The sequence below is a fragment of the Microtus ochrogaster genome, unplaced genomic scaffold, assembly GCF_000317375.1.
Source record: "Microtus ochrogaster isolate Prairie Vole_2 unplaced genomic scaffold, MicOch1.0 UNK4, whole genome shotgun sequence".
Lineage (NCBI taxonomy): Eukaryota > Metazoa > Chordata > Mammalia > Rodentia > Cricetidae > Microtus > Microtus ochrogaster.
In genome coordinates, this window is record NW_004949102.1 from 7,833,225 (window position 1) to 7,858,874 (window position 25,650).

Sequence of the window (25,650 nt, forward strand, 5' to 3'; positions counted from 1 at the left end):
TTGAAACCATTCATCATGGTATTATAAAATACTGACCTCTTTAAACTAGCCGGTCTGCTCTGTCAGCAGAGCTGTTTTCCCTAGGATTTGCTGTTCTTCTCAAGGAGAACCCTGCATCCAGAGTCGTCCTCTGTGGCCTCCTAGTGCTCGCCATGGAGAATGACAGCCTCTATGTCCTTAGTAATAGCTCTACAGTCAACGCTTCTACTCAAACAGCACAAGCAGACTCCTTTCTTTCCTGTTCTTCTATGCAGGTAATGCTGATCCTCAGAGTAACAGTTCAGTATTTCTGGACCAAACCACGCTGAGAGGTAGACAAGGAAGACTTACAATTGTGGGTGTCGTTTCCTGACCAGACCCAAGAAGCTGCCTCCCCAGGAAGCCACCTAACTAATGTAAAGGAATCTTTCTGGTTTTTGTTTGTGTCCAACAAGATTTTAATTAGTTTGTTCTTGCCTTGCATAGAATTCTTTTTTATTGCAATCCTAGAATATTCACCACTCTATTTCTCTATGACAGGTCACTATCAACAGTGACTGCCTCTGCCTCCCAGCACTCACGCTTGACTGAGCTCTTGATCAGAGCCTTGGCCACTTCCAGCCTGACCCTAAGGCCCACAACCTTTCTGGGCGGCAACAAAGATACCACAGCTACTAGGGAAAAGACTATTGGGCCAGAGAGGAGGCCACGTGCTGGCTAGCAACTGCTATCCCCGAGGGACTTGGTGAACACAACAGCAAGGGTCTGTTTCACAGGACCACAAGTAACATTTTAGACATAAGTAGTTAAGTCTGGGGAAAAGTCCAGGAACGAGAAAAGTGTTAAGTATATCTAAATACACGTACACGATGCCCAAACACAATCATTAATTAAAACAAAACAAAAGGCTATGATGGAGAGAAAAGCTAACTACGGACTCTGCTGTGAATAACGTGCTCCCAGTCACTACGATGTAAATGCTGCGCATTATGAAAATGTAATTATCACAATCACGAGGGTGGGGACTCAGCACACAGGGTGGGCGGGGTGTGTAGCAAAGGTAAATTCTAGCATGAGAAATCGAAGTTCGTGAATAGTTAATGAGCTGTACATACAAAATGGACAGAACACCACTTGGCAGACAGAAGTTATAAAACACAAAACTTTGCGCGGCCCCATTTCGAAGCTGAGGCATGTCCCTCACGTCATACTTCTTAAACGAGCATATGACTTTCATAAACAAAAAATTATGTCATGCCTACGTTAATTGTCAGGCAAACAGCTATGTGTGCATGTACTCTGTACAAGAAAAGCTAGAGACAAAGAAGCTTTTCCAGGTATTTTTTCCTTTTTTAGTTCTTTTTCCATCTGTAAATATTTCATCTTTTAGACTGTCCCTTTAAATACAGCTAATAAGTAAGCATGATTGGAAGTGAAATTAATGATTTATCAAAAGTAAAATATGAACTAGTGTCCCAGACAAGCACACTATCTACCACTAGATGGCAGTATACAGGGTAATTTCAGAAATGCATAATGAGATTCAAACTGTCAAATTACAAGAATGCTTTTTTCGGGAGATGAGGATATGATCAAATCAGTCACATTTTTAAGCTATTATGTCATTTCAGAAGAAGATATGGTTACTGAGAAAAAAAATTATATAATCAAGTCAAATATTTGCCAATTTATTTGATATACCAACATACTTTTCAAATAGTTTTAAACAGAAATAATGCTGCATGTATTTCCCAGTTTCCAAAACAACAATAATTTTTTAAATGTATTTCATTGCAAAACTGTGGGGGTTTTGTGCTGGGGCTGGCTTAGTTTAAAAAAAAACAAACAAAAACCTGTAATTCCCAAAATCCCCTTTCCATCTATGGCTCTAGGCCAGGATCAGTACACAGGCACTTACTTGAGATCCGAAGAGGAATCCCATAATGCTTCCTCTGCTAAAGTACACTTAGCCACTGAGCCATTTCTGAAACTCCTTTCTAATCTGTCAAATTATTTTTTACTGGTTTTATACACTTTTCCCGAAACCTTCCAAATTTGGTAAACCAGGCAAATGTGACCGTCAACCATCAACATGGCTCCTGAAGTGATCATGAGACACCAGACCTAGACAAGTGTAACTGGCTCAACAAGTGTCTATTACAAGAATGGATGAGTTGAGTTACTGTCATTTCTGGATAGGGCTATTTTAATTTTCTAATATCAAAGAAAATGGGAAATATTAACTACTTGTCTGTTTTTGTTCTAGTTCTGGCCTGTTTCTCAGGGTAGTGCCATCCAGTCTGGGTGACCTTTCCATACAGAGAACACCTCACCCCTTATTTCTAGCAATGAACTTCCAACCAAGTCACACTCCTCGGACTCCGGGAACAGCACCGAGTTCACAGACGTGTTGCTGGTTTTATGGTTTTTGAGTCATATACAATCAGGGCTTCTGAATCCTTTACAACCACTGTCTGTTTTCGGCCTAGAGCACCCTAAGGCATCTTCCTGTTGGCATGGGCCAGATGTGGATCCTTTCAAGGTATAGGAGAACCTTTTCCAAAGCTGAACATCTGGCCCATGTCAACACCAGGATCTGAACTCACCAGGGCTCTGCTCCAATCTGAAGCTCATCAGAGCTCTCGACCACAGACAGTGCTTCTCCACCTGCCCCAATAGATCAGACAGTGCAAAAGCAAAGCCTGACCTGATTTATTCCTTCATGGGTGTGCATGTGTGTGCAGGTCAGAGGTCAGCCTCAAATGTTCTTCCTTCTTCAGTCGGTCACCAACCCCTTGTGTTTTCACAGCCTTTCTGTCTGTAAGTCTGTAAGTCTGGGGCTTACCAAGTAAGCAGGCTGGTCAGCTAAGTCCACGGGTCTACCGCTCCCCACCTCTCTAGGGCTGGGATTATGTATGGACCACTACCACCACACCCAACTTTTTACACGGGCTTTGGGTACTGAACTCAGATCCTCATGCGTGTTCAGGCAGCTCCCTCCTGACCTCCCCAGCCCAGCAATCCCTTTGTGTATGTCTCTAATCCAAAGCATTTAATATCAAATATCACACTTATGCAAATACCCTTGTGTTTTAGCATGTGACTAAACACACTGATTTTGACTATTAGCTGAGGTATGACCTTCTCTCAAAAACAAGGCCTTCTCCCACTGAAACTACAAAGCTGCCTGGGTTTCTTAAAAGCCAATGCAATGCAGACACTGGAGACGAACACAAAAAAGCCAGTGCTAAAGCAAACTAGATAGAGTTCTGAGGCCCATGCAGCACAGAGCTGCACCACTGCAAGACCACAGCTCTCCTTCAAGCCACACACTTATTAACACTAAAGCTCCAGACACTCCATTCTGCCTCTCGCACTGACTTCCCATCCCCAATGGATGCGTGAACTTCAGTTCTAGCCCCTGACCCACTGTTATGAAGTGAGCCAAACCAGCAAGCAATGTTGTGAGGATGCCAATTAGTAAATTTATCTATAGGCAGAAGGCTATGTCAAACAGCACCTTCCTGCCGGTCCCCAGGGAAGGTTCACACTTGGATTGTCACCCCATCTTAATTAAATACACAGGAAACGAAGTCTACAAAGACATCTTCTGCTCTCGTGTCTGCTAGTAAGAAACACCTACTTGGTGCTCTGCAGTAAGTAACAGACTGAGCATTTGTCTGAATGCACCAAAAACCTCACCAAAATGCATCTTGGAATAAAAAAACCTAACAGTCTGGATGTTTTAAGCACAATAACCTCACAGTACTCAATTATTAGGCTAGGCCTAACAGAAGGGACCCTTCCAAACCCCTCTGGCTAGCAATCCCCTGGGGTCAGTCCATCTCCACCAGACCCAGACTGAGCAAGTCTCAAGAGAAATTCTTTTCCTGTTGGGTGCCAGGTCTAGTTCTTTCAAATTAAATGCCTTCTCTCCACAGCTGTTGGACCCACCACCATCTAACCACCCAATCTCCTCCTTCCAGAATCTTCCCTTTGCCCGGTGTATTCTTAGGCTTGCTCCTGTTCTACTCAATATGGATTCTCACTTCTTGCTGAATGCCCAGAATCACCCACTCACCTGACTCACAGAGTCACACAAGTTGCATCCTACAAAATTATCCTTTTCCATGGCATGTGCACCCTGCATTCCTTTACACTTGGATAAAACAGCAGCATGCGACCACGCAACTACAGTCCATATCCCTTGGCTTTGGTCAGATGCCCTTCTTCGTCTATGGTTTTCAAGATGAGACCATTTCCTCCAGAGACAGCCTTTATGAAAGGTGGTAACTAGCTCTTATAAAAGCTATTCCGTCTCCATCAGACAACCACCTTAAATCCGAGGCTGAGACTGCTACTCACTTAGAAACTGAACTGTATGAACCACTGAGAGACTAGAGATCTTACAACCTCCCTCGGAGAGAAGAAACGGAGTGGACAGAGAACACTCCTCTCTTCTCCAGGAAGCTTAGAGGAGACCTGAAGACATCTGGCATCCCTTTCACGGACTGTTAGCTGTCTTCCCGTGTGCAGGAGGCTGTAATCTCATCCCCTTGGATGGTCCCCCAGAACCACTTATCATTTTCCAAAGCATCCATATCAAGACTCAATCCAGCTGCTGGTACTCTTCCTGCCTTTTATCTATTTCCAGAAAGGGCTTCCGAGAATACCTCTAAAATCAACATGAGCTTCAGACCATGGTTCTCTCTGACAACTGGTCACGGGATGACGATAAAACTCTCAACCAGCAGGTCTCTCTCGGGTTCCAAAGCAACACGCTGAACAGAGAGACATGCAGAAAAAGCCGGCTGAGAACTACAGCAAAGGCCGAGCTTCCTCCCAGAGGCCCCGAGTGGAGCGACTATGGCTCAATGAATGGCTCTGGGTACGCTCTCAGGACTGCCCACTCCAACAGCCTTGGATTTCATGCTCATCAGTCTTAGATCTTCAAAGAGAAATGATTTTCACTGGCACAATATATAGAGACTCAGAAAGAGAGACTTAAAAAAAAAAGAAGAAAAAGCAACCCTTCAACATAGCAATTTTCAGATTATGGCTTTTGGCTTGAAATGCAGATTACTTGAATAATATTCGGTTTGCAGAGAGCCTTAAAATTCAGTGTTTTTTTTTTGGGGGGGGGGAGTCTCTTTTCTGTGACTGATAGAACCTCTTAGTTATTTTATCTTTTTTTAAAAAAGGTAGTTTCCTTCTTAAATCTATCCTCCAAATCTACCAACTATGTTCAGAACTAACTGGACAATAACCTCATACAGCAGACTGGACTGTGAGATGAATTAGTTATATACAACCAACCTGGAACAAAGGTCTGATACTGTTTTGACTTTAAATCTTTTATATGTGTGTCTTGCTTGTATGTATGTATGTGCTCCACGTGTGTGCCTGATGCCTATAATCATCACAGCTGGTCCCAGATACCCCGGAACTGACTATGAGCCACTCTGCAGGCACTGGGAACCAAACCTGGGTCCTATGCTAGAGCAGCAAGTGCTCTTAACTGTGGAACCATCTCTCTAGTCCCCTATTTGTTCTGAAAGGCTTAAGGACTGAATCAGAACTGTTTAGTATCAAAGTAGCTGGATACCTTCGCTGGACAACAGGGCAACCTTAAAAAGCACAGCTGTGACCCCAGCGGTGCAGAGCTGAGGCAGGAGGATGCTTAAGTTCTGGGTCAGTGCAGGCCACATAATGAAAATCTGTCTCAAAGAAATACTGAGGTGAACTATGATGCATGCTCAGACACAGATGGAACTCTGAACACACTAAGCCAAGTGAAGTGAGTCCTTCACAGAAGGATAGATGCTACCTGGCTCATCTTAAGGGAGAGCTGTTTACTGTGCAGAACATCTCAGTTGCAGGAGATGTATGGGAGTGAGGTATGTGATGCCATCTGCGCACTTAAGGATAGAAAACACTATTTTAACACACAATGGTTAATTTTTAAAAAGTTAAATATTCAAAAGAATCTTAAACTGTCTTGAAAAACAGCAATGATTTAAGAGATCAATCATGAAGCAGTTCTAACTCCCAGGCAAGAGGCTACTTTTTCAGAGAAAGCTCAGGATTTTCTAACCCCTTCCATTCCCTACCTTCACCTATACCATGCCCTGGTTACTGGGAAAAAAAATCATTTCCTCTCCTGCCCCTCGCTGCTCTTTCTAAATCCCCACAATGGCTGTTCCAAGGAGTCGCCATCTTCTCAAGTCCTCTCCTTTGAATTTGAAACATCCCACAATTCCCCGCAGCCAGCATGGGGACCGAAGACCCATCCTCAGCACTCTACAGAGCGCCCTCTCCAAGCTCATTCCTCACTACACTCCTGCTGCCACGAGCTCAAGCCCTGAAGTCCCCACCTCTACAGTGTGCCACACAGAGCCCCGGAAACTTTTCCTGCATCTCCCCAGTATGATCAACAGTAATTTTTCTAAAGACTCCAACAAACCTCAGAATGTTCAGACCACCCCAGGCAAGTTAATTGGGAATGACCAGGCTGGGCATGAGGACAAGCATACACCACAGCACTGCATGTGGTTTCTGGTTCCCTGACACACCCGCCTCAGAACACTTCAGATGAGCAGCTCTGTCACTCCACTCCAGTCAGCCCCAGATCCTTTCCCTCTCTAGTCCCAGATCTCCAGCCCCTGTGCCGCTACTATTCTAGAGGCATAAACAGGGAGAGAAAAGCATGTATGCTCTTGTTCATTAACATATTAAATGTAGGGCTGTTCAAGAAAGTCTGTCTTAACCCTTTCTTCTAAAGAGCTACCAGTTTGGACATCAAATTTGTAAATGAATATTAATTACAGATGTCCTGGAAGCTCAACAATGTAGTTTCCAAAACATTCTGGAATCAGAGGAGCTTGGAGGGTGACAATATTTCCTGAGCGTGTAGACACTGGGAATGGGATAAATGACCTAAGAACTTTCTAGGTCTGCTGATGTCCAAGAAAGAAGGTACAGAAAAAGCAGTAAGAATAGGATGGGTAAGAACAGGAAAAGAGAAAGGAAACAGTAAAAGGGGTGGGGGTCAATTACCTAGAGTTTTTGTCAACTGCCCAAATAAACTGGCCAAAGATGTTTGCCAATCTACTTAGATCTTTGACACGGGAATGACAATGCAGCTATCTCCGAAGAACACACTCCTCTCCTCCTGCCCTTCCTTCTTATACCTGCGCACACATGGAAGCAGCTTGATGCCTATTTGGGGAGCACTAAGAACTACCTGCAGTTTGAGGCAGGGCAGGTTTGCAGCCCACACCCTTTTCCATGCCCCTGTCGTCACTTATCACCTGGGCTATACAGAGTAGGGTTTTCCCAATCCTCCATTTCTGCCGTTTCTTCTCATACTCCTGGCCTCCCATGTATTCTGCAAAACCAGACTCCATTCATGTAAGGCTGCCCTTCTGATTTAAAGATCATACTGACTGATGGAGGAAGGTCATTGGTTGATTAAATAAAGAAGCTGCTTGACCTGATAGGTTAGAACATAGGTGGGAGGAGCAGATGCTGGGAGGAAGAGGAAGTGAGCTCAGAGACTCGACAGCTCTCCTCTCGGGCGCAGACGCCTCAGACAGACACGAGATGCTCCACTCCTGCGGGCAGAGGCGAGAGCTCTGCTCTCTGAGGCACACGCGATGAAGCTCCACCCAGGATGGACGTAGGCTAGAATCTTCCCGGTAAGCGCACCTTGGGGTGCGACACATATGATTGGAAATGGGTTAGTCTGGGTGCGAGAGTTAGCCTAGAAGAGGCTAGATAGATGGGCCAAGCAGTGCTTAAAAGAATACAGTGTCCGTGTAATTATTTAGGGTATAAAGCTAGCCGTGCGGGCAGCGGGGTGCTGGGGAGCAGCCCCGCCGCTCCTATTACTACAACTGACCACAACCAATCAGGTATTTTTGTGCTAAAAGAAACTTAACAATAGTTCCTTTATCCCAGCATGCTGCTATTTAGGAAGGATGGTGTATACCTGTAAAGCCAGCACTGGGGAAATGGGAGATGGGGAGGATGGGGTTCCACAAGGCCAATCTCAGCTACAGGGAGTTCATGGTAGCTTGACCTACACAAAATCCTATCTCAGAACAACAGCGACAACAACATCATCATCAAACAAAGCAAAACTCTTTTAGAACCACAGCAATTATTGCCAGTTTGGTTTAGGTTCTCTTAAGTATTTAGTAGACTTAAAATCTTATTCAAGAAAAACAACAGGAAAATAATCACTATACCACATGGTAGAGGAAATGCAGCCACGATTCAGAGGAACCTTGATGTTTAATCTGAAGAAGTCCTCATTGCATTTAACCTCAAGTCTTTATAGAAACCTTAGACTATACTGTTATATATAAAGACTTACAAGCTATTTTCCTAATGTGAAAACTGATAATGTTTTATGTAGACATACATGCATAGGTGAGTATTAAGTATGATCTCAATTTACCATTTACATGACAGTCATTTTAATCATATTTGTTATGTATAAATTCCAGGTTTAATTAACAAAAACTTAAGAGAATCATGCTTAATGTGGGAGGTAATAAATTACAGTCTCTTACAAAAGCATTTAAAAAGCCATAAGCAGAAGGGAGGGAGAGGAGGAGTAGGGCTGGCGAGATGGCTCAGAGGGTAAGGGAGTCCCTCACAAAGCCTGACAAAATGACCTGCCTGACTTCGGAGGAGAGAACCAGTGGCCACAAGCTGTTCTCTGACCCCCACATGTGTGCTGTGGTGCACATACTTGAGCATGCACACATATAAAAACACATTTCAAGAGTGGAGGACAGTTAGAAGGCGGCTGTGGAAGAGAAAAAAAAAATAAGGGAAACAGATTTCACTTACAGTTAAGATTCCCAGAAGTGTGTGAGACAAAACTCCGCCTGCAGAGGACACCATCCCTGGGAGCCATGGTGGTTCTAAAAAGAATCATGAAGACAGAAGATTTCAACATCAAAGAAAGGGAACTTCCGGAATGGCAGTCACTTGTTCTCCCAATCTCAAGCAATTTAAAAAGTTGAGCATCTATGTAGATGTGATAATCCAATTTCCAAAGTTCTACCACTTAAACGGCCATCACCTTCACAGTTCCGCAAATGCTTTCTTTCTAAACACAGCTCTCTTCAAACCCCAACACCTGGATCGCTCCAGTTCCCTCCTGCCAGGAAGGCAGCTGCTCTTCCTTTACCCTCATGCTACACATCTGCCTCATTTCTACAGCCCTGCACCAAACTGCGCGCCCCCTGCCCCGTCCCGGCCCTCATGGTGGCACCTCTCTGGGGAGAGGTTTCAACCTGGATCTTGGCTGTTCAATTTCAACTCCTTAGGAATCTCCCCCTGAATGTTCACAACCAAATCAGCTCCCCCTTTCCCTCAAAGCCTGCTTTCCTTCCCAATTCTGACATGCTTGGTCTCTCTCTTCCTTGTCGTTGGCTCATCATTCTGAGGCCGCCATTCTTCCACTCTCCCTACTTCTCCCCCACTCCCCCACCTCGGCTAAACCTCTCTTCCTGCACCGGGGAGGTCTCTCTCAGTCAGTTAACCTTCACCACTACAGCCAGCTTCTTCTTCTCAGATACCCTGGGGGTGGCAGAGGGGGAGGAGTGTTTTCCCTTTTCAAAGGTTAGCACCACTCCTCCTTTTTAGAACAGACAGGACAGTGTGTAGGTTTCACAATCTGTTCCCAGATTCTTCGACATTCCCTCTTGAAAATGTGAAACTGAGATCCCCTGCTCTTGGATGTGGGCTGAACTTACAGCTTGTTTCTAAGGAATAGAACGTGGAGAGAGTGACCGCGGACGGCTTCCAACAGGAAGATCCAAAGGCACTGAAGCATCTGCCCTGTTTCACTGGGTCTCTCCTTCGGGGATGCTCCTCTCTGTGGAGAAACTCACGCCTCCACAAGCCACCAGCACCAGGGAATGCACCGCCCTGCAAGAGGACCCTCCAGCCTAACCTGCAGGGGGACGGGAACCTAACATTTTTGACTGAATACCAGAAGAGAGCCCAGTCCCGAACCCAACCAACCCCATTCCACCCCCCAACACACTGCTAGAGAAAATTAGTGTTTACTGTTAACTCCAACCTCTGAATTTGAGGGTGATTTGTCACCTTGCCAGAAGACTCTCTGATGTCAAGGAAACCAAACCTCAAGTGTTTCTTTGGGCCTCACCTCAAAGTCATTTTTGCATAGAGACACCATTTTAGTGTAGGATGTTTCTATCCCTGGCAAGATGAGGTCAGTTTAACCTATGTCACAAGCACAAGCACACCAAACTAACTTTCTGCACGCTCCTGTGGGAGGGGGGATAAAACAAGGTCCCACTACATAGGCCTGGATCTGGAACTTGCTGTGCAGTCCAAGTTAGCTCCAAACTCAAGAGATCCACCCGCTCCTGCCCCCTGAGTGCGGGTTTGAGGGTGTTGACACTAGACCCAGCAATGCCTTCTTTTGGGCTCCACTCAAGGTTTCCTCCCATGAGAACTTCCACATGTACATAAATGTCATTTTCAAGACTATGTTCCAGTTATTCAAGGTAGAAGCTGTGACTTATGCTACTTTATTATTCACAGTGCTCTGGCAACTGAACCTCGGGTCTCCCACACACTGAATAACTGAACTGTACCCCCAGCCCCTGCTACTGTGTATTACCCAGGTTAATGAACACACACAACTTTTAGAGAGTAATTTTGCAGTGTTTTTCCTTAAAAAATAAGTTTGAAGATCTGAAAACAATGTACATATGCACTAAAGTTTGCATAACTTCATCAGATAACTTGGCAGCACTTATTACCCCCCAAATCCAGATGGTTTATGAATAAGCAATTCCAATTCTAACTGCTTGGAAGTGGGAAAATTAAAAGTAACATGCATACATCAACAGAGGCAAAGTTAAATTAAATTAGGGCATGGCAGACTACCCTGGATCCATTTTACAAAATAAAATGGGTCAACATGTACTGACCTGCTTGACAGAATAGTAAGTGGAAAAAATGCAAGTTTCATAATAAGAAATGTGTAAAATCCATTAGAGGAAAACCTTAAAACATTCCAGAGAAGACACAAAAGAAGACTTAACCAAATAAGAGCTCTTATTTTCTGACAGAACAATCTAATATAAAATGTCAGTCCACTTACATAAATATATAAAATAACTGTAACTTTTACAAATACACCAAGTTTTTAAGTGGGTGACTGAAAGAGAATTTCATACTGAAAACAACACTCAGGTACTAGAGGGAGGATGGTATATTCTTCCGGGTGGTATAGTCCACCATAAAACCTCCATAACGGAAACTCTGATGCACACAGACACGACAGACCAAGGACTTCCCACATGTCAAAAACAGCCTCTAGGAGACATGCAGCTTCATGCAAACTAAAGGAGACATGAACATTACCTGATTAAAATGCACTTTTAAAGAAATGGTGTTAAAAAGACTGCACAGCCATTTGGAGATAAATAAAACCAGATCCCACCTCGAACCACACAGAGGAATAAGCTCCAAATGAATCAGGGTCTAAAGGAGCAACAGTGAAGCCATGCAGCTACTATTAGAGAGAACAGGCGTGTTCTTTACCCTGGGGGCAGGCTGCTTCACCAGGACGCAGAGGAAGCAAGGATGAAGACTCAGCAGACTGACTGCAGCTATTTTTTTAATTTGAGAAGCTAGTGTTGTGACTCACACCTGGAATCCTAGTACTTGGAAAACTGAAGCACTTCTTAGGATAAGATCAATTAATATATTTTTTTTAAGATTTTACTTTAAAATTACAAGATGCCATCATAAGAATAATTGAGTCGGACGGTGAGCATCAATCAATGAGCCATAAAGTTTAGTAGCAAAAGAAACAGAAGCAGGTCAGCAAGACAGCTCAGTGAGTTATGGCATTTGCCGCTGCCAAGCCTGACAACCACTCCTAAAACTGTCCTCTGGCCTCCATACAGCCTGTGCGTGCATAAGTTCCCCTCCCAAATAAACAATGTTTTTAAATAAATAAAACTAGAAAAAATACACTTATAAACAATAGAATAGTAAAAGTCTAAGAAAAATTATTCCATGAACTTTTTGGGGGGAATGGTGGAATAAATGACTTTGAAAAGAGCTGGTGGTGATGCACACCTTTAATCCCAGTACTTAGGAAGCAGAGGCAGGCGGATCTCTGCGGGTTTGAGGCCAGTCTGGTCTACAGTTTGAGTCTCAAGACAGCCAGAACTACACAGAGACCCTGCCTCGAAAAACCTTTAAATAAGGGGGGTGGTGGCCATAACTGGTTATCAAAGTCGGCCTTATCAGGAGTGATGCTATGAGCCTCCAGTGTGATAGTGAGGACATAATGTCCCCTAAGTGACATGTCTACCAAAGCACGGAACTTGAGTGTCAAAGGAGAAAACATCAAACAAGCCAAATAAAGACCTTCACCAATGACTGGCTAGTATTATTTAAACATGGCAATCCATCCAAGTATACAAGCATAAAAGGATAGGGCAGAGGAGTCTAACCCAAAGGGTGCTCCAAAAAGCATATGCAAGCAATATTCTAAACCTCCCATATTAAAGTTTATTTAATTGTGGAATTACCCTACTCTGGGGATCATATGCTTACCTTGGAGATACAGGATGTGAAATAAAAAGCCCAGTGCTAAGGTGTAGGACACCTCCTCTCAAATTTGTGGTTGGAGATTTTCCGGAAACACCCAAAACAATATAGACTACTATCATTGTTCTTGGTTGCCTGACAGAACTTGATGGTCGGGCCAGCTGTTGAAGACCTGTGAAAACTACGTTCAATGGTCACAGGACGTGGAGAAAGCAAGGCAGTACTGACCAGGAAGCTTTCTACCTCTAATGCTAATTGCTAGGTACCAGGATGCTGTGCAGACTGCCAGGGGGAAAGTCACCAACAGTCTTACCCATGTAAGACTGTACCTGTTCTCTGAACTGTAAATAACAACGGGACCACAAGACACGCCTATGGATTCAACAGTGGCACAAGTATTAGTGACAACTTTCTGGTTGGATTCACAGCCTCCATGCCTCTCCCTCATCTCTTTAGGGCAAAACAATAGAGTCCTGCCAACCTAGAAAGGCCAACAATGTGCTAAGCAACAGAGAGATGCCTCAGCACTCACGTTTTTTTTTTTTTAATTTTTTTATTGAGAAAAAAAAGTTTCCCCCTCCTCCCGGCCCTCTCCCCCTCCCCCCACCACTCCTCTCCCCCTCCCTCTCCACTCCAAAGAGCAGTCAGGGTTCCCTGCCCTGTGGAAAGTTCAAAGTCCTCCCCCCTCCATCCTGGTCTAGGAAGGTGAACATTCAAACTGGCTAGACTCCCACAAAGCCAGAACATGAAGTAGGATCAAAACCCCGTGCCACTGTCCTTGGCTTCTCATCATCCCTCATTGTTCTCCATGTTCAGAGAGTCCAGTTTTATCCCGTGCTTTTTCAGTCACAGTCCAGCTGGCCTTGGTGAGCTCCCAATAGATCAGCCCCACTGTCTCAGTGGGTGGGTGCACCCCTCGTGGTCCTGACTTCCTTGCTCATGTTCTCCCTCCTTCTGCTCCTCATTGGGGACCTTAGGAGCTCGGCACTCAAGTTTATGGGCTTTTCAGAACCAGCTTCAACCCCAGCTTTTCTCCAACTTTTACCAAAGCTCTCCTTCCAGACTGTACCGACTAGCTTCCTTCTGCCCAACTGTCGGGTTCTCCTACTGAGAACTACAAAAAACTATTCTCCTACCCCAAACAAAGCAACTCTGAGTTGGCAACAGCAAAATTCTCATAAATTTATGTAACACTGGTCTCTCACCCTATTAAATAGAAATGAGGAGAACCCCTCAAAATCCCAGTATGAATATTACTGGAGGGACCTTTCTACCAAATTAAAATTTGGAAGATGTGTACCCACTTCAGTTAGCCGAGATGCCAAACACTAGGTTTGGTGGCACGGATGAGACCCTGGTTCAATAGAAACTGTACCAAAGTAAAACAAATCGTATCCCAGACCTAGGAGGTATCTTACTCAGTAATTCAGTTCCAAAGAGGTCAAACATCAATCCACACCTGATACCTACATGATGTCTAAGACAAAACTACTAAAACTCCAATGCTAGTCTCACGTTGCTTGTGATTTCCCAGTCTCCTGAGTTTTTGGTAGAAGGAGAAATATTACTTACCTGTAGCCAATTGTGCTTAACCAGCTAAGCCACTGGAAGTCAGCTATGTGCTAGGACTAACAGAACTGAAGTCCCTCGGCTCTGAAGGCCGCTGCAGCCAGACTGTACTCTCATCCTTGACAGCTGCATTTAACACAAATTTGACCGTCATGTTCTTCACACCAAATACAGTTTAAGCAACTAAAAAAACAAAAACTGCTTAAACCCAAATGTTTACTTTTATTCAGCAAATTCTTCATTAAAAACAATCCTGGTATTTGTTACTTAAAAAGATTTAAATCCTAGCAGAATGTCTTCAAATATACTTTTGAATTCTACTTGAATGTCTCCTAAAGAACAAAGTATACATTTTACACGCACTTTCCATCCAACAAGGATTAGCCTATATAAACAAATTAAAACTTCAGAAATACTTCCTATTCATTACTATGCATCAGCATGAATGTTTACGGACTACAACAATGTCAACATTAGAGTCAAAGCTGTCTTTAGTTTTAGAGGGCCCTCAGTTTGGGGGTGGGGGTCATGTGGGACCTTCCATTTATCTGCAGTCCTAGAAAGAGCAAATGGGAAAGGCAGATGGATAGAACCCACATAGAATATATATATACACACATATATAATATATATAAATACATATAAATTTGAGAAACTGAGTAAGAAAAGGAAAGGAGAGACAGAATGAGGGGGAATAAAGGCCAAAATTGGGTATGCAGAGCCACAGTATACCAGCATCCCACAAAACATTCAAGACACATTCCATACACATTCAAAGATGTTTTTGTTTGTTTTGAGACAGAAAGTGTAACCAAAGCGATCACATTTACTTGCACATCTTAGCTAGGCTCCACACTGAAGACTTGGAGGACTATCAATGAAAGGTAACTCAAAAGTCCACAACCCCAAATACACGCCGGGGGTCGGGGGTAACGTCCAAGCCCACAGGTTCCTGAAGAATAACCTCCCCCAAGCTCAGAGCTGACTCCAGAAAGGCACCACGGTATGTTAGCAAGTGTTACATAAGCCCACACAATTACAGGTCTGCCCTCGCAACCAGGAGACACCCTCCAACAACAACAAAATGCAGGGAGTGCAGAGGCATTTCCAGTCGACTCTTGGGGTGCTGCTGCGGCTGTCCTCAAGAATGCAGCATGGCTTTCTGGGTTAACAGTCTGGGATCACTTGGACAGAGCACATGCCTAGGTTACCATGCCATCACCATGTCCCCAACATAGAAATGTCATCGGGACACTGGAGACCAAGGTTTCTGTCTGGAACCCTGAATAATCTTCTTGGGTTTTGTGGTGCTGGGGGCTGATCCCAAGGCCGACACTATGCACAAGCTCTCCTACTGAGCAGCACCCCCAGCCCTGACCTTGTATTTAATATGAAATGACTAACTAGGACACTGGTTCATTAAAACAAAGAAGTCCTCGTTGCACACGGCTCATTAGATAGTTACAAAGAAGGGTGGCTATGAGCAGAGCCCTTGGTTTCTCTTCCAGAATTAAATTAGCAGCAGGAAAAATCTCAACTTGGAACTCCCTAAAAGTGGGAGCAAGGAGGGCTCTGGGCACACTTTCCCACGAAAATAAAAGGGAGATAGAAGCACATGCACAGTTATGTTCTACAAAGCAAAAGCATAAGCTAGGAGGTTCAGAGATAAAATCCAAAAAAGGGCTATGAACGATCTTGAAAGATGTTTTACTTCTTCCCATCAAACATTAGCATTTTCAGACAAGAAATGCTTCAGACAGAGTTTACATACAGCGTAAGTTTTTGAAAAGGTTAAAGAAAAGCAAAGGCAAAGTAACATAACTAACTCTAGGACTAAGGTGATTGATTAAGCCTTCTCACCACAGCTTAAGCAACCCTGATGGGTAGCACCCAGAGCTTTTAAAACATGGACAGCGTGTGCAGTACAGCAGATGGGTGCCACAGTGCAGCAGCAAGCACAAACAGCTGCCAGCGGCCTTGACCACAGACAGATAAGCAGTTTGGTGTCGTGGTGATTTCTTACTGGCAAGAATTCCCCTGAAAATAGGACACAAGCTCTCAAGGTCACAGGCCATGCACAAGTTGTGCAAAAGGAAAGACCTGAAATAGCTTTAAAAAAAATGAGTGTACAAGAAGTAACAAAAACGCTAAGCTAGTTCCCAGAAACTCCCTCAGTAGTTCAAACAACATCACTGAAAGGCTGTCTGACTTTAGAAGCCACCGCCTCCTGGGAGCAAAAAAGGTAGCAGAAATCTTCCGAATCCCGGTAGGTGATCTTTTCCAGATGCAGGATCCTACTTCAACGGGCAGAATTCTGCAAGCGGCACAGAATGTAGAGGGTGCCCTTGGGACTCACCTAAACTCCAGGAGAGAGGGGGCCAAAGAGATGCAGGTTCAAGAAAGTAGAGAAAAATTATAGAGCAATCATATTTCTCTTGTAACATAGCCTGTATTAAATAGTGTAAAATTGCGAAAAACTACAAAATTCAAAGAACTAAATTAGGAATGTGAATAAAATGTAATTAAGTGTTCTCACCACAGCAAGAATGAGTTTAGTAAACTCATTTAAGGAATTCTGGATTCTCTCACCTTGGTCCCTAAATCAAGACCCCTCTTCTCTCCATTACCAGCCATGTGCAATAACCACACACCCCGAGAGTCTGCGGGTACCAGTGTACAAATGGGTTCTATTTAGCAACCGAGGGCCAGCAAGCCCTTTGTCCATCCCAACTCTTCCCAAGGAACAGAGAGGGAAGAGAGAGCTTTTCCTAGGGCCCTGGAGCTAACAGGAACAGCAGCAAGCAGAATAATCAAGTAGCCACAAATCACTGTCAGAAGGATGGTCAGTACTTCTCCTCAATGTTGATGCTAAGATCAGCAGCCGCACAGGAAGAGAACTGACAGGAACAGGAAGTGTGTGTGGAGGGAGGAAGAGCCACACAGCAGCCTTGGCCAACCAGCACTCATCCTCAGTCGCTGAGCAACACGCCTAGCCAGACAGAACCAGTTCTCACAGGTTAAACGGACTAAAAGAAAACAGACAGATGCTCCCAAACAGTTCTTTACAACTGTCCTTAAACATTTTAACTCTGGATTATAGGAGGATTTGTTGTTGCTGCTGGTGGGTGTGTGTGTGTGATGTACACAGGTACATGTGTATGTCTAAGTACACAGTACATATAGGCATGTTCCTAGGCCAGAGGTCTGTCTTGGGTGTCCTTGCTGAGATACCATCACCTTGTTTTTCTTCTTTTTGAGAGACAGATCTCTCAAGATCTGAGTCTCACTGGGATCGACCCCAGTGCTAAGATTAGGAACGTGTTCCTTGATGCCTTCCACACGGGTTGGGCTGAAGGCCTCATGCTGAGCACTCTAGCAGCTGAATCATTCCTTCCAGCCCCCGGGTTTCTCAGAATTCTCGAGTAGTGGTTCTCAACCTTCCTAAATGTTGTGACCCTTTATACAGTTCCTTATATGTTATGGTGACCCAACCATAAAATTACTTTCATTGTTATTTCATAACTCTATTTTTGTTACTGTTAATGAATAAGGTAAGTATCTTGTATTTTCTGAGGAGACCCCTGTGTTGTGTGATCGTTTACTCTTTTCACTTTTTGAGGGACCCACCATCCAGTTCCCAAATAAATCCCACACAGAGGCGTATTCTTAGTTAGGAATGCCCGGCTTAAGCTTGGCTATTTTCTTGCCAGCTTTCCTTAACCTAATTAACCCAGCTACCTTTGGCCGCTAGGCTTTTTCCTTTCTGACTTCTGTATATCTTTCCTTACTTTGTGGCTGGCCAGGTAGCTGACCTCTGATATTCTCCTCCCTCTTGTTCTCTTGCTGCTCGCTTTCTCCTATTTATTCTCTCTGCCTGCCAGCCCCACCTATCCTTGATCCTGCCTCGCTATTGGCCGTTCATCGTTTTATTAGATCATCAGGTGTTTTAGACAAAGAATCACAGCTCGTGGCTAAACAAATGCAACGTAAACAAAAGTCACACACCTGAAAATAATATTCCTGAACACTCCTGTGAAGGTCATCCGACCTCTCCAAAGGGCTGAGACCTCCAGGTGGGGAACTGCTGCTCCAGTGTAAAAGGAGAAAAAACACTCAGGGAAGGATTCGGAGGGAATCCTAGGGCAGACCACTGACCCTCTGGGGGTCCCACAACTCTCAGCCTGCCAGCCCCAGTATTTAAAACTGTGTCACAGATTTCCCTGCGAAGAGCCGTGTGTAGTGGCCCAGGAAGACCTGCAGCTGCTCTTGAAGGTGACGTGAACTACAGAAGTGGGGATATAAGGGACTCCTGGCTCCAGCCTGAGACTCCGTCTCAAAAGAAAACAGGATCTAAAGAGTCAATTGCCAAGAACATGTCCAGGTACCCGAGTCAATAAACAACTCCATCCCCTTCATCAAACACAAGAAAAAGACTGAAGATCTCAGTAACATGTCTTTTCAAAAGCAGATTCAAACCTAGAGCTCCATCTGTAAAAGCCTAAGTCATGTGTGTACTAAATCGGATCCCAGCGTGTATGTTTCAGTGTTTCCTAAGAGCAGTTACAAAATTCAGGACTTCGGGGGCTGGAGAGATGGCTCAGCGGTTAAGAGCACTGACTGCTCTTCCAGAGGTCCTGAGTTCAATTCTCAGCAACCACGTGGTGGCTCACAACCACCTATGGTGAGATCTGGTACCCTCTTCTGGCCTACAGGCAGGATACTGTATAAATAAATAAATAAATAAATCTTTGAAAAAAAAAAAACAAAATGCAGGACTTCAAGAGAACGCTAAACTGTGCGCCGAGGAGCCACTTTGGAGGTGGGCGGCAGTCCGCTGTGGCCCGCACGAATCCATCACACACACTCTGGAGGAAGCGACATGCCTGCCTTTGAAACCTATTCAAACATGTGAACAATTATTAAAGCCATCTAAAAACAGAAGCACTAGTTTCGAGCAGAACTCTGCAGAGTCTGACGTGAGTTAAGTAGCAGTATGTGGTGACAGTCACAGAAAATAAAGCTCGCAATCATTTTCTAACAGAAAATTGTGTGCTGCTATAATTGGTTTTGTTAATTAGTCTTCAAAATGTTCTAAGATCTTAGAAGATCTCATCGCCACCAGTCCCTCCTCCTCACAGGTCCCGTTTGATTTCCCTCTCAGGTAAGATTTTTACATATTTCCCTTGGGAATGGCTTTTCTTTCCAACAAATTCCCTCATGTTAGAATACGCTGTGAAATCTCAACTCAGCTCATTTCCAACCCTCACCCACCTGATCGTAATTTAGAGTGCCTCCAGGAGCCTAGCCCTTAGAAGCCATATTGGAGTGCCCCACAGCACCCCAAGAACATGCTGTCTGCTTTTAAGATGAATCTGCTATCCCCGACCCCTTGCAACCAGATCCCAGCCCCACAGGCCTCTCCTTTAGAAGCCTCAGAGCTGTTACTGGGCCCAGTCTGTGAACTACAGACAGACAGTGCTTTGACTTCCTACACATCCTGCACACACAACATAGGGCATCTCCTTCCTATACACACACTCTTCCCTAAGTCAGCTGTTCTCAGAGGACTTCTGGATTATTGCTCTCACGGTCTAGTACAGACCCAAAGCAATGTAATTAGCTGGAAAAAACATCAGTGCGTCATAGCCCTTCCTTCAGTGAGCTCCAACACTGCTGCAACCACCACTCTGCAGCTCTATCTTAAAAGTCAGCTTGCAGGGCGGGAGGTGGCTCTGTGGTTAAGAGGACTTCCTGCTCTTCCAGAGGATGGAGATCCAATTCCCAGCACCCACAAGGCAGCTCACAACCATCTGTAATTCCAGTTGCACGGGACCCTCTGGCTTCCGACACCCTCTTCTGGCTTCCTCAGGAACCGCACATACATGGCACACTGACACACGTGCAGGAAAACTATCCATATGCATAAACAAAAGAGGAAATTGGTTAGTATTTAATACACTGAAGTTAAATCAGCAGCTTACAATTTTGTTCTTTACCATCAGAAATATTTTAATAAACAGGATCTAATCACCCTTAGCTGTCCTGTAACTCACTTTTGGAGCCGGCAGGTTTTCAACTCAGTGGTCTGCCTGTTTTTGTCTCCCAAGTGCTAGGATTAAAGGCATGGGACGCTACACCTGACTTCAATATATCTTTATTAAGAACTCCCTGACTACTCAGGAATATATATCCGAGCTAGAATAGGTTCAAGGTTTTCTGAAAACATGGACTGCTCAAGAAACTTGTCAAAAAAATTATAATCATTACCATACAGTAATTTTTTAAATGTCATGAAGGAGAAATCAAGCAAAGGTCAGGTTTGCAATGTAAGTGGGTATGTAGAGGTGGGTGCATGCATGCGTGCATGCATGGAGTCACAAAGAGTAGAAAACGTTACCTCATTTAATGTGAGGTCCTCTGAGAATCTTGACCAGCACTCATGGGAAATCTAAGTGCACATTACTGAGCCTACCCTAGGCCTGCCTAGTCAGGAGGCATGTGAAGCCAAAGCTATGTGTTCTAACAAGCCCTCTGTGGTTTGATAACCATGGGTCCAATGTAACCAACTCCATAAAGCATAGAACCAAAGCCAATCATTTTGTCATTAACATTTTTTGTTTGCTTTTGAGAGTCTCACCATGTAGGTTAGCCTTGAAGGAGTGATCCTCTGCCAGGATGGTCACTGGAAACACACCCAGCTTCCTTAAATTCTTATAGGAAGGTAGTACCCATGGTCACTCACTATGAACACCTTTCAGTAAGCTCAAAGTGCTTCTTTAACATTATACCTGAATCCAACCAGTACTACGGGCTGTCATAGGCAAATGCATCTTGGTTTTTGTACTGTCAATCTAACAGTATCTCCGGATACTTATAGACCCAGCAAATATAAACTGTTGGTACTAAGCAACTATAATGAATACCTAAAAAGCAGCCTACACACGGTTGATCTCTAATGTGTCAAGCAACACAGGCTTCCTTTATTTGTTTAGTTCAGTTCACTTCTGTTGCTATCAGTAGTGTTTGGTTCTGTCTTATTAAGGTTGTATTTTGGTTTTGTTTCTAAGGCAACAGCAGGAATTACTGGAACACTTGGTTGACAGTTTGAGGCGCTTGCCTTTGTTTATGTATTATTATTTGTACTCTATCAAAAAGATTCAGCCAGTTTGTGGCACACACCTTTGATCCCAAAGGGATCCCTTCTTGGGAAGCAGAGGCAGGCCAGTCTGATCTTATAGCAAGCTCCAGGACACCCAGAGCTACCCAGTCAGACCCTGTCTAAATAAGAATAGAAAAAAAAAGGTAAAGAAAAGGAAAGAGGTTAATAGGGTTATTTAAAACCTAACCACAAAGAACAGACAGAATGTCTTGAGAAGGCTGCCTGCTCCCTCCCCAATTCACATTTCACCTTGGAGTGTTCTCTATGACTTTTGATTTTGAGTGACAGTGTTGTATGTATTCTATAGTAAAACTCGTTTTCACTGTGGGACATACAGTGCCAACAGCAGGAGTTCTAGAAGAAGCCATAGAATAATGCAGACCTAGAACACAGGTACACATCACAGCGACAAGTAGGCTCATGTGATGCACAAGATGGCGGAGTCTATGGAGCACCTTTCTGCAAACACTACCATGCATGTCATCTCATCAACCCGCACCAGCACAGAATCTGAGCACTGAAGAAAACTGTGCGTTTTCCACCTCCACGCTCTTGTTCTAAACATGTCGGCAACGTCCTGTATAGTTTTCATCCATTCCCTAGTAGCTTCCTACACCAATAAACACTTGCTTCCACTTCTACGTCTACCTTAAATATCCTCTTGGAGAAGCTTACCTCGGGTGTTACGATGAGACCGAACAGTTAAGGAACAAAGAGTCCACTTCCGTTCTTATGCTGAAGCTGTTTTCTCAACGTCACACCATGCTTGGGGTTGTACTTCTGGTCTTCTTTTTAGAATTATTAACAAATATAATTTCTTATTCCATGAATCAATTTACCTAATTTATGCTCTTCAAAGCACGGATTTTATTTTCTTTACCAGAAGTACAGGGACGGTCAGAATACAACTGAAATACATCCTTCCTTTCCTCTGTGTGGATATATTCTTCCCAGCCCCCTTCTGACCCGTACACCGCATCTTGCAACTATTTTTAATCTGTCATAAAATAAGGGTGACAGCTCCTGCTCCGATTCTTACAGGCGAGAAATCAAGGTGACACTTAACCAGAATGCCTTGGAAGAACCGTGACGTTGGAGTCCCTGTCTTCCGTGCTCCTTTCCACCCTTCAACACGGGCGCTAGGGCTGGGTGACGTGACTACTGACTTACTCCACAAATATTTGAGTGCTCCTAATGTCAAGCACCGTGATAAGCACTGGAGACAAAACCGTCAGCAAGACAAATCCTGCCCAGCCCTTCCAACACATTTAAAATAAAAAATAAACGGATTCAACTTGTGAGGCGTTCATTTGGTTCATGCACCAATTACTCCCATCCGTTTGTAAATAATTACTTGTCACTATAGCTATCCCCAACTTCTCCTCTCTGCTTCTGGAAGGGAGAGACCACATGAAGTAGGACAGCTTATGTAACAATACAGATGTTCTACAGATGAGGGCCTCACCCGGGTCAGATAAAACATCACCAGCAACTACCTATAATCTAGGAATGAGAAGCATTTGTGCCAATGCCCTAGAATTTTCTTTTAAAGGCACACTACCTTCGCCTAAATGTCAGACTCCAAGGGAAGCAAAGCCTCCATGCTGTCCCATACTGTTGCCACTAGTGGCTATCTACATTTGGATCAACTCAAAGTTTAGTTCCTGCGTCACACAAGCCACATTGAGGGCCTCAATCAGGTAACAGGCTAGAGATCACAGCTTTGGAAACTGCTTTGTCATCTCCGAAAGCTGTGCAGGGCGGAGGGGCTCACATACATCTCTGTATACTAAATCTGAAAATGACAGTATAATGAAATCTGAAGAAGCATCTATGTCCTACCACAGCACATAAAGCATATCCGTTAGTAATGGGTGCCATTTTTCTCCCCAAAGAAGGGAAAGTGACAATGGCAGCAAGCTGCTCTCCCAGTAAGTATAAGAAAAACCACTATTCAAAGGTCAAAAAAAAAAAGGAAAAAAAAAACAGCAAAACTGGAAAACAAGTGAAAATCACTGTATGTCACTATCATCTTCTCTAGTCCATTTACGAGAACGTGTTAGTGACACCGGATTGTTGTTTTTCACAAGTGTGTGCTCTTCTTCTGACAGCTCACAGCAGAGGTGGTAAGGATGCTTCAGGATGAAAGGGAGGGAGGGAGGCGATGCAAATATGAGAATTTAATGGCGCCCAATGCAAAAGAAGTTTTTGTTAATATGTGCCAAGGACACACTGATTTTTAAAAAATCATTCAGTAACTTTGAAGAGAACCATGTTCTCATCTAGCACGTAACAAAGGATGAGCCTGCCTGACAGAATGAGCCAAGGATGTGCACTCGCTAGAACACATCACATTTATTTAAAAAAAAAAAAAAAAAAAAAGGTTGGGGTCTGGAAATGGCTCAGCAGTTAGGAGCATTGGCTGCTTTCCAGAGGCCCCGAGTTCCATTTTCAGCACCAGTACCGTGGCTCACAACTATCTTTTACTATCGTCCCATGGGAACCGATGCCCTCTTCTGGTGTGCAGATGTACATGCAGACGAAACACCCAAATACGTAAATAAATCAACCCACTTTTCAAGAAAAGGTTCTTGAAAAGACAATGGAAACTTCCTGAAGGAGGTACCCAAGAAGCAAACAAGCCCTCTTAACAGAGCTACACAAGGATACCCTAAACCAGCGGTTCTCAACCAACACTTTCACAGGGGTTGCCTAAGGGGACCATCAGAAAACACAAATATTTACATTATGATTCATAACGGTAGCAAAATTATGGTTATGAAGTAGCAACAAAAGTAAGTTTATGATGGGGGGTGACCACACATGAGGAACTGCATGAAAGGGTGGAGAGCCACTATTGCCAGCGTGGTCTGACAACGCTGGGGCAAAGTGTCATTCATGGTGGTGGCATAGACAGAGAAGGAACACAACCAGAAGCTACTTATCCCAAACCAGCTGGTTATGTCGCGTTGGCCTGGGTGGGTCCTCAAGCTCAGCTCACCAAACTGCAAAGAATGTCAACATTCCCCTTGATACCCTGATCTCTGATATACTTACCCACGTACACCATTTCGGTGACAATCTTTAGGACACGGGAGACAACGATGATAATGCAAATGAGTATCAGAATCAGAACTCCGTGTTTGGGGAGACATTTCGGTTTACTGAGCTGTTATCTGCTTAGATATCAGCAAAGCATATTTTCCCAACACGTACCGGAACCCCCACATCATCTCAATGTTCTCATCAAATTTATATAAACGAGGAACAAACAAACCAAGGAGACTTCAGTAAAAAAAAGAAAGGCTCTATACCCCAGAAAGTGTGAGCTTCCTCCAAAAAATTTCATGGCATAACTTTACAGACACTGTACCCCACAGGGCACTTCTGGTCACATCCAAACCATGACCACCATGGCATCCTTATTCATGACCATGCGTGGAACACAGATGCATCTTCTAGACTCTTCTTCAGCTTACACATATGTTCAACAGCAAACACGAAAACAATTGCAGGGATCTACCTGTTAACGTCTATTGCTAAGAGCCCCCCCTTCCTCCACAGTGAACTGACTAGGTAGCATGAAGGCCTTAACGAATTTACCAAAAGGTTCTCCTCCCTTTCAAACAAGGGAAAGGCTTCCACAGAAGAAATCCGCGTACACAAACTCGGGCCCTCGGTTCAGCCCGCACTGCTCTCGGGCTGTTCACAAAGGTCAAGCAGCCCCAAGTCATGGTTCCAAGTATGTGTTCTGGGATCTGCCCCCCTGGATACCAGTCAGGAGTCCTCACACCACCACCTCTGCCAGAAACTCCTGGGCTTCCACTTCCCCAAATGTAAAACTGTTACTCCTCCAGGTTACGGCCATGTTTGCGCAGTCATCCTGTCTGGCACATAGAGGCCCCATTTAGTGATAGATAGACATGTTAACTATTGAGGCTATTTTTCACTCTTGGGTGCGTAAATATGGATGATTCAACAACTATCTAGTCTATCAGGCTGGCTACCTATCAATTTCATTCCTACTGCGTCACAGCTCCTGGAGAAGGAGGAGGTGAAGAAAATGGCCCTCGCTCCTAACTCTATTCGGATTTCAGGTCCCTCGCTAGGAAGAGTGGGTACTGAGAATAATTTTAAAGGTTTCCGGTTGATTATACCGTGCAGCCTGGATGTAGAGCCAGATGGAGAGACTTCCGTGTCCAGTGATAACACAGCTGTGAGGTCCGTTCGACTCCCTCAGCTGATCCTCCAGCCCCGGGGACAGCTGACTGGCAGGGATGCTGTGACGACGAACCCAAATCCCTCTGCTCCGGGGAGAAATAACTGCG

General features: G+C 44.2%; 1 long non-coding RNA gene across 2 annotated transcripts in view; it reads right to left on the reverse strand.

Annotated features, from left to right (window-relative positions):
* Positions 1 to 12,115, reverse strand: part of LOC101997682 — a 65,032-nt gene extending 52,917 nt beyond the window's left edge. The window contains exons 1-2 of one of the 2 annotated variants that reach the window (XR_003378561.1): positions 9,750 to 12,115; positions 8,839 to 8,912 (exon numbers count right to left, since the gene is read on the reverse strand). This is a non-coding gene — a long non-coding RNA (uncharacterized LOC101997682). Of the gene's footprint in view, positions 1 to 8,838 lie in introns of both variants that reach the window. The other variant, XR_003378560.1, reaches the window with a different exon arrangement.
* Between the last annotated feature and the right edge of the window lie 13,535 nt (positions 12,116 to 25,650).